Source organism: Elaeis guineensis, chromosome 10 (assembly GCF_000442705.2).
Source record: "Elaeis guineensis isolate ETL-2024a chromosome 10, EG11, whole genome shotgun sequence".
Classification (NCBI taxonomy): Eukaryota; Viridiplantae; Streptophyta; class Magnoliopsida; order Arecales; family Arecaceae; genus Elaeis; species Elaeis guineensis.
This window is the reverse complement of record NC_026002.2, coordinates 246623-257012: the sequence shown is the minus strand read 5'-3', so window position 1 is coordinate 257012 and position 10390 is coordinate 246623. Positions and strand designations below refer to the sequence as shown.

The 10390-nt window shown below is 35.5% G+C and overlaps 1 protein-coding gene and 1 long non-coding RNA gene across 2 annotated transcripts in view; one reads left to right on the top strand and one right to left on the bottom strand.

Annotated features, from left to right (window-relative positions):
- The first annotated feature begins 294 nt into the window (after window positions 1-294).
- Window positions 295-3321, top strand: LOC140852247 (uncharacterized). Its single transcript, XR_012135151.1, has 2 exons — window positions 295-692; window positions 2944-3321. It is a non-coding gene; the product is annotated as an uncharacterized lncRNA (long non-coding RNA).
- A 6936-nt stretch (window positions 3322-10257) lies between these two features.
- The window catches only part of LOC140851966 (uncharacterized), a 92767-nt gene continuing 92634 nt past the window's right edge, over window positions 10258-10390 (bottom strand). Inside the window, exon 6 of the mRNA XM_073244456.1 lies at window positions 10258-10390. This exon is cut by the window's right edge and continues 473 nt beyond it. The gene's annotated coding sequence lies outside the window, so the exon portion shown is untranslated.

Genomic DNA, 10390 nt, shown 5'->3' with positions numbered 1-10390 from the left:
AATAAAAAATTATAGCATATTTTTATCATATTATTTGTGAATTTTTTTACTATAAAATGTTTGAAAGATTTTTTTTTTTTTTTTCCTTTTTCATTTATCTTTCACTGAATCGCCTTTCGTCGGGAGGGTATCAAATTATGAGCTGAACGATTCAAGATGTGCCCGAGAGGATTAGGGAACCCGCAGGAAGCAACGGTCCCTTGCCATGATCATGTACTCTTTTTCCAGTGGGACCACCTTTTAGTGAAGGCTCCTCCGTGACAACTCTGCCCCTCTCCGTGGGGAGAGGAAAAGGCCCCTGTTTCCTGCTCCCCGGGAGAGGATTAGGGGCCAGGGGAAGCAAACGGTCCCTTGTGCTGATCCATATACTCTCTCTCTTTTTTTTTTTTAAATTTTTTTTTGGATAAGATCCATGTACTCTTTTGCCTGTGGGTCAATGCAGTGAAGCTCCTCCTTGACGATTCTTTCCCTTCCCCCGGGGAGAGCGAGAGGAGAGGAGAGGCCCCTTTTTCCCTCTCCCTCCCCCTTGGGAAGGGGGAGCAAAGGCCCCAAGGGCAGAATCGATGCAGCTCTCATCATATAAAGGCCACCATGCATTCACCTTCGACATGCACAAGCCTTAGAGAAAGCCCGGTTAGATGAGTTGTTTGACAGAAGCCCGCGTGAGGGGGTCGGCATGGCGCATAGGGAAGGTGAGTAGAGTTCATTTAGGAATTTCCCATCCCCAGGAGGAGGTGCTTATTGTTGGATTTAGTAATTCTTTTGTGATTTAAAATTTTAAATAAATAGTGATCTTATTAATATTTTTTTTAATTTTATCATTTATACCTTGCTTTATGTAACTTGTGAATATTTTTTTTTAATCATTAATGATATTTTATTCCATTTGATTGCCCATGTAAGACAAGATCTAATGAGATTATCCAAAAGACTTGAGAGTAATTTATTTATTGGAGCTTCCTTATTTGACTCCTTCTATTAGGAAGGTTGTTATGGAGCTTCCTTTTGTCCAGGATTACTTTGTTTCCTTCCATTCATCTTTAGTTTGGTTAATTTGGAACAAGCAAGGAGCTTTGGGATTTCTTGGCTAAGAGGTATTCCATCGCGATTATCGTCCATTAGTATCAACTGTTGTTTACCTACACCACATGAACCAAGAACCTAGATAGGATCTGTTCATGAGTTTCTTTCTAAAATGCATGCTATGTGGGATTAGTTAACATAATCTAAGCCTCAGTATGGCATAACAATAATGTTGAAAAATTTGCTTTCTAAAGAGCTCTTAGAGATAATTTTGAACCAGTAAGGCCACCACTTCTTCATCATGGTATCTTGCCATCTCTTGAATCTGTTGTGTCTAAACTTATCTTCGAAAAAGCAAGACTTGGCTTACTCAAATCCAAGCACAAAGGCTGTTCTTAGTACACTTCTACAAATTGTTGTAGATTAGATAGTTTGTAAGTATTGTCACATGCCTGGTTACTACATAGTCAATTGTCAGATAAGAAAATGTAAAATCTATCAGAAGATTGGACACTATATTGATAATTGTCCACAAAATTTAAATAAGGAATCTAACTCCTAGTAAATTTGATTATCAAGAGATTTACCGGTAAGTGAATTGGAGCCTTTCTTTCCTTTTTTTTTTTTTTTTGGTATAAATTGGAGCCTTCTTTAGTCGATCAAAGTAGTACCATACCGTAAATTTGTGGAGGGCTATGTTCAGCGAGAAAAAAGAAAACTAAATAAAATGGAACGTAATTTATATAAATTTTCCAATAAGCTTTTCCTTTTAGCTGACCAGACTAGCGTGGGCAATCTCATCATTTCTGCACACAACCTCTAGAGGCTATAGGCTGTAGGCTACTTGCTGGTTGCCACTTCCATTCACCTCAAATCCCGGCAAAAGCAGCTGGGGATTACAAAAAGCCGTTGCCAAAAAAAAGATTCCGAACTTTTCTCTGTTGTAGTTACTGTATATATTGGTTAGAATGGGAGGAAAATCATATACAAAAGATTCTATTGTCTTATTCTCCTATTTTGCTGGGCTCCGAAGGCTTCTTAAGTTTGTATCCAGCCTTCTTGGTGTCGTGTTGACGGAGAAAAATAAGTAGTCATCTACCGAATGATCTTTAGGAGCAGCAGCCAATAGCTTTGTACGTAGGAGGCGATATCGGTTCTAAGATAGCGTTTTTAGATGTGCCTCGATTTTAGATCACTCTTTAATCTTCTCAATTTAATATTTTATTATTTAAAAAAAATTATATATAATTTATTTTATATATCTTTTGCTTATTATTAATTTTCCAACACTCATTATCGCCGGATGTTTTTTTGCCATGGCACCTGGGCTTTTCTTCGAATGTGATCTCTTGTTAAAGTTTCTTCAACATTATCTATTTTTTTTTCTAATAAGTGAAATTCTTTAAACACCATGGACGATGCAGAACCGCACGTATCATCCATGATGATTGACTCATATACAGGATAGAAAGAAAAAAAATATTTTTTATGTGCCGCACTCTGGCCCTGCATGTGAGCCATTCACCACAAATGGTGCGGATGTTCTGCACCGCTCATGGTGCACAAAGAATTTCTCCTTCTAATAATATTAAACGTTGCCTGTTTGTTGGGCGGCCCTGCTTGGCCTGCTGAAGCCCAAAACCTTTTGGACAGCCTGAGGACAAATTTTTAGACTCCACATGCTCGGCCAAGTCTGGGAAATAGATTTGTTTAATAAATGGGCCAGGCTTGGACATGATGGTTAAAGCCAACTTGGCCCAAATTTTTTTATTTTTCTTCTACTGTTTGTTGCTATTTGATGTATTTATATTCTTATTTGACAATTGTTGCTGATACATAAACTTAATAGAATAATGTACATGCCCAGACAGTCAGAAATATTTAATTATTCATATTCTCACCTGGAAACCCATGATCCAGCATAACTCCTGAAGCCCAAGTAAGGGGTTGACCTTTGACTTGGAAGGCAGGCCAGGCTGGGTCTGGATCTCAACAAATTATGTTGATATTTGGGGTTAAGTTCGGCAACTCACCATGGGGTAATGTAAGGTATGACCTATGCTGCACAGGTTAAATATGGATGTAGTCATTGATTGGAGAGTAGAAATTGCAAACTGTATACTCGGATCTAAGTATGTGTATAGAAATGTGTATCAGTGTATGAATACATGCCTGATATGATCTTGAGACTTGGATAATTTACGTTCTTTTGGTTTTAGAGATCTGTTTCCTGCTGTGTATAGTATTGAAAGGAAGAACATTATGATAGCATATAAAAATTGTCAAAATTGATTATCATATAGTTACTGGTACAGACATATCCTTCTAAACTATGGAGCTGTGATCTTCACATATATTTTTTGATCTAGGGAATCAAGTTTTGGAAGCGCATATTGGCCTTTTGGGGTGTATATAGAGGCAACGCTGACCAATAGATGGTAGATAGTTTCTTGGGTTATTTAGTGTAAATTAATATGTTATATGTTGATGCTCTGTCAATTATTTAAATATTAAAATTTTAAAACGTAAGCATAAGAGTAAGTTATTTTGATAAATACCACTGTTTAAGTGTATTATTTTTTAAATTATATTAGATTATACGATAGATAGAATGCTTACATGTTATAGAGAAGTTCCTAGAAGATGTGGCAGCTGTTCACACCCTTGGTTGGTGAATCCTAACTCGGATCCACGGAAACACTTGATAATTAGAGGCAAAGAAAGAGAAAGATTAAACCGGAAAGGATATGCATTTTTTTTTAAATTCAAGTGGATGAAGATAATCATCAGTATATTCAAGATATAGGAAGCTGAAGAGAGCATAGAATATTCTTGAAGCTATACTCTCAAGTCTAATAAGGACTAGCTTTAATTTTTGGATGATGAGATTTGTGCTTTCAAATTAGGTAATTTGATAATCTCCAAGTATTTTCTTAAAGGAAGAAATTATTGATGATTTGGCATGCTTGATGAAAATTCTTGATATGATGAAAATAAATGACATAGACTACGGATTCATGGTTTGAATAAGGAGTATGGTGCTTATATATTTTCGCTCTTTAGATGGATTAAACAACTTATATAATTAGTAGTTTCGAAAAATATACCTATTAATCAAGAAGCAGTTAATACTCAAATATGCGATTTGACAATATTTCTAAAAAAATTTACTTTAATAAGCCTATTTTAGGGTTGAAATACTCGAATCTAGTCTTGATGATTCGATGCACCACACCCTTTATGAGGCGCACCATGTATAGAATAAGTTACATGAGTTCAAAAAAGAGCACCTCAATCAGGCTTGTATAAGTAAGTTATGGACTCTAAAAATTTGGCATATAATTTGATCTTTTGATGTAGCGGATCCTGCTCATGGACTATGTCCGCTCCTCACAGTAGTGACAATTGTTCACATCGAGTTTGATGATTTTTTAGACCACTTATTGAGAACCAATTACATCTTGTCACCAAATTGTCACCAAACCTTTAAGCGGAAAAACTTTGATTTTTGGCGACAACTTCTAATGTCGCTAAAAGCAATTTTCTTGCAGATTTGATCATCCACCAAAGAATGTAATTTTCAAGGTGAATTAAAGAGGTGTATATCCTAGCATAATCCTAATAGATATGTTTCTTGGAGACTATTACACACAAGAGAGGTGTTGTAGAAATACCTTGAAGGAGAGAAGGCAATTTATTAGAGTACTGTAGATATTGTCTATTAAGTGTTCTCGAGTATTATAATTCAAACTTTTGTGAATTGGGTGATGGACTCATTTGGAAGTTAGGTTGGCTGGTTGGCGTCTCTTTTCTTAGCGCCTGCGTTGAATAAAAAAATTATACTTATGTAGACAATGCACAAGAAAAGAAAAATAATAAGAAAGATAGAAGTGTGATTCTATTCTTCTCTTAACTATGTTAGAAATTATTGCAGGCATCAACTGCTAGTTAGGGATTTTTAAAAAAATGACTATAAGAATGGCAAAACATGCCAAAATGAATGACCTCCTTTCAGAGGCTAGGGAAAAGGGGTCTGAAATGAATTTAAGGCCACCATCAGCCTTTGTAGTCATAAAAGTGGGTAATGGTTATATCTTGAATCTATGCATATATACTTTGTCAATGCAATTCCCAAAATACTTGTTTAGGATGTGCACCATTCCAAGAAGCTTAATTTGAATTCTTGGAATTTGAGAATAAGAAGACTTTGATGCAGGTCATCCTCTTGGATCCGGAGGTTCCTTTTGTGATTGGTTATCCCGAAGTTTGACTTAATTGTTTAACTTGATCACTTAGTATTTTGATAGAACTTACTTTTTAGGAACTTGTCAGCGATTGATGATTCACCTTGGTTATGTGAATGAGTTGTTTGTGATTAAGTGGTTGCACTTTTGTGGAAGAATATATCATTAGTTCAAGAAAAAGGTATATGTATATGTATACATACATACATACATACACACATAGATACATATGTATGTGTGTATATTATGTATGTGCATATGTATGTAACTGTTATGATCAATCTCGTAGATGCCCTTGCTTTACCTGGGTCCTCTTAGTTGAACTTTGCTTTTGGCTTGCAGAAAAATATATTAAATGTAATGTAATTAATTTGTTTAGCTATCAATAAATTATCTACTTCAAATACTAAAAATTGAACATTTTTGTCAATTACAGCTTTCAAAAATGAAGGGATTACATATATATATATATAAGAAAAGAAAAATCTTATGACACTATAATGTTATGATCCATCACATAGATGCCCTTGCCTTACGTGCGTCCTCTCGGTGGAACTTTGCTTTTGGCTTGCAGAAAAATATACGAATGTAATGTATTCAATATGCATAGTTACTGATAAATTATCTACTTCAAATACTAAAAATGGAACATTTTCAACAATTACATGATTCAAAATGAAGAGGTTACTTATATGATATCTAAAATTTTATACTGTTTAAAGATAGCTGGATTTTGAAAAGTATAGTTACTTGCTTCTAACAATAAGAAAAGCTATTACATGTATATATGAAAAATATGTATACTTACTAATACATTATCTACTTCAATGACTAAAAATTGAACAATTTTAACAATAATGTATTTCATGAATAAAGAGGTTACTTATATGATATCTATAATTTTGTATTGTTAAAAAATGCTAGACTTCGAGAAAGTATAACTACTATTCTTCTAACAATAAGAAAAACTAGAATAAGTATGATTCCAAAATTTATTTATATACTCATTTCAACGTGTAAGAGTAGAGAGTTTTAGGATGACAAGAACAGATCTGATTACTCTGGAGCCTTGACTTTAGCTTTGTTTAAGGAAATCTCAATAATAGTATGGCAAAAAGTTTTAGAATAAATATATTTTATCACATAAATATTATAAGTTAATGATTTGTGGTTCAGAGGCCAAAACCTATGTTTAGTTATTGGATAGTGGTTCAGGTCTAGATTTGAGCTAATTTATTATAAAATATCCTTGTGAAAAAGAATTAATCTGGGTCACGAAAAACCAACTATTTTAGATATGCTGTGTGAAACCCCTGACCGAATCTGGCGCATGGCAGGCTTTTGGTCGGGGTTTATCAATGAAAATACTGTTTTGACAACAATGTTGTCACCAAATAAGGACTTTGGTGATGATGTCATATTATCACCAAATGTTATGCGGAAATGCCTATTTTACTTAAATATATACCTTTTAGTGGCAAGATTTCTCGTCATGAAAAATCGTGTTATGTGATCACAAAAAGCTATTACGTTACCTTTAACCTCTATAGAGAACATCCATTATGTCATTGTGAAAGGTTTAGAAATGGAGATATATGTCGTCACCAAAATGGAACTATTATGATGACGTTATACGTGTTGTCACTTAATAACAAAACCACATCACTAATACTGTGTCATGTAGATGACTACTTTACATTGCTAATAACTGCATACGTTTCAGTTGGTGGATTTCTTGTCATGAAAAGAAGCATGTTTTGTGAGCCAAAAAAAAAAAAAAAACCCATCATGGGAGCTATTGAGCTTTAGTGGCAATATCAATTTTAGCATCAAAAAAATTTTAGCGATAAAAATTTAGGTTCCCTCGAAAAAATAAAAAAGTGATGAAAATTTATGTTTCACCAAATGAGGACTTACATCGGGGGCGGCTCAACACATATGGGGGCCTAAAACTAAATATTAAAATTAGTTTTTTTTTATTAAAATTTATATAAATTTTTTATTAAAATTTTATTTTTTTTAGTTTGTTGAGATGCAAAATTTTTAATTAAATTTTTATAATCAAAATTTTTTAATATATTTTTTTCAATTGATAATATAACCAATCTATTTAATCTTTCTTAAGACATTATTGATCTTAAGTAAGATTTTATTAATTTTAGTTTTGAAAAACTTCTTTCTGTCAAAGTAACACTTGTTGAAATTATTAATATTATTTTAAAAATAATATATATATTTGAAAAAGAGTCGAGTCTTTTTATATGATTGAGTATATCTATTGGCTATTATAATTATTTCATATTTTTTAAATAGCTAATACAAGATCAACAATTAAAATTTCTAACTCAATGAATCAACTATTAAATAAAATAGAGGTAATATAATAATATAATATAAATTTTAAATTAAATAAAAAATTTATAAAAGTTAGAACTATAGTATCCAATTATTGAATGCTAATTGCAAATGAGATGAATAATTAATTATTTATTTTATATTGGAGCACAGAAAATGAGTTAGAACTTGCTATCAAGGAGAAGAGTAAACAAATAAGAAAAGAATAATTAAAAAATGACTTAATTTTATAGAATAGTAAATAGCCATTGTGTATCATCGGGAATTGGCAAGTGAGAGAATATGGGGCTGTGGGCATCGATAGAACTATAGAAGCATCAACTAACCTCTTCAGTGCGTTTATCTTTTCTAACTGACAGTCACGCCACTGTATTTTATCTTCCCAACAGACCATCATGCCATATGGCATACGTATTGCGTCTGCCGACTTGGGAATGGAAAAGTCGGTGCCTCCCTGACTCCCCCCACAGCCGCATGGAGACTCAAACCTAAAGCCCATCGGAACCTCATCGGAGATGCCTCTTAAGGCCTCCGCTGCCGTCAGGGCGGGTCCCCATCCTCTCCATCGATGGGGCAGATCGCCTGTGATGGGCTCGGCGTTAGGAATGGCTGAATGGGAAAGCCGATGCCTCCTCGGCCCGATGTTGCCCAGCCCTCGCCCCTCAAAGCTGCTGGAACCTAGCCGAAGATACCTCTCAAGGCCTCCGCTGCCGTCAGGATGGGTCCCCATCCATTCCTCTCTATCGACAGGGCAGGCCGCGGGTTGCCTGTGAGTCTGTGACAGGCTCAACATCGGAAAAGAAAAAGTCGGTCGCTGTCGGTGCCTCCTTGCCTGTGTCGCCCAACTCTCGTCCCTCAAATCCACTGGAACCTCATCGGAGATGCCTCTCAAGTCCTCCGCTGCCGTCAGGATGGGTCTCCATTCTCTCCATCAACAGGGCGGGTCACCTATGACGGGCTCGATGTTGGGAACATGAAAGGTGGAAAGCCGGTCACTCCCGGTGCCTCTTCGCCTGTGTGGCTGTGTCGCCCAGCCCTCGCCTGCCTCGAGGCCTTTCACGGGTGGACACGGTGGAGGGTTTGGGGGCCTTCGAGCAAAGGAGGCCTAAAATAAGGACTTTGGTGGTCTTGCTCTTCAGCCGCCCCTGACTTACATGATCATCTCATGTTGTCAACAAATAATAAAACCTCATCACCATTCATGATAATGATATCCAGCCATGTAAACGTGTATCTTGCATGGCAACATATGTACCATTTGGTGACTAGATTTCTCATCGCAAAAGCAAGCATGTTTTGTGATGATAAAAAGCCATTATGGAAATCTTTAAGCTTTGGCAAACTCATCCATTTTGACATCTTGAAAATTTGAGCGATAGCAACATACGTGACAACCTTGCGGCAGCCAACATCTCGTACTCAAAAACTTCTAGTGATACGAGTACCGTGGCTTTTGACGACAACATCTAGTATCGTTAAAAGCCTTTTTTTTTTTTCAAATTCGAAGTAGTGTCCGATCATGCATTAAAGGTCTGTCTGCTAAAGTGCAACCACAATCCTAATAGATGTCTCTGGGAAACCTATCATGGACAAGAGATGTCCTGCAGAATTACCGGAAAGAGAGAAGGCTACGCTGAACGGACTTGCCCATTCAAAGTAATTTGGGAAGGCTTTTTACTAAGCCAATCAATTCTATCCATTTCGGGGTCAACACATGAACATATCATTTTTTACTGCTTTCTATCTTTATATTGAGATTATTCTAGATTGACTCTACTTAATGTGGAGTCAGCTTCAATGGAGTCAACTCTTATATTATTGAAGTTGACTTGTTAAAATCTAGGATCGACTCATAAATATGTTATTTTTCATTGTCCTGTATCTTTACTCCGAAACCATTATGGGGTCGACCTAGATAACCTAGGGTTGACCCATGATACTTGATCGACTCCTAAAACTTTCAAGAATTAACTATCTTTTGTTTAGGCTCATGGACATTCAAGGGTCAGCCCCTATTGTTCAGGATTGACTTCTCTCTTCCAAAACTTATTAGGGAGTATTTGGTTGGGGAAAGTAGAGATTTGAAATCAAAATCGGAATAAGTGACTCTCATTCCAACCGTTTGATTAGATGGAGTCTCATTCCGATTCCGATTCCGGGATGGAATGGAAATGGTTCAATTTATATAGAACTCGATCCCTATTCTTCTCTATGGATTCAAATTTTCATTCCAATTTCGATTCCGACTTCGATTTTGGTCACGAACCAAATGCTTCAAAGAATTTGGTCATTCCGATTTCGATTCTAAGCTATTCTGATTTCATTCCTATTTTGATTCCAGTTATGAACCAAATACCCCCTTAAAGTCTTCGAGGAACTTAAATTTTAGTTATTTTGGAGAAGATTTTTCCTTGAATTTATGCGTAGCATTTGAGCAACTCAAGAAATCTTTTAGCCATTATTTAAAACTAATAGTAGCAATATTAGTGTTCAAATATTTTAGCATTATCAAAATCAATCTTTGAATCAACATATGCCGATGAATTAATTATTTATGCTTAATTGATTGCACTTTTGTGGAAGAATGTATCATTAGTTCCAGAGAAAGGTAATCCACTTGCAAATTCTAAGCCTATAATCATGAAAGGATACACACATATGTATATATGTATATGATTATGTATGGATATCCCAAGTTGGAACCTTATTACAACACCAACAACCAGCAAAATGCTGTGTCCTAGAGAAAGCGTTCTGAGCACACCATA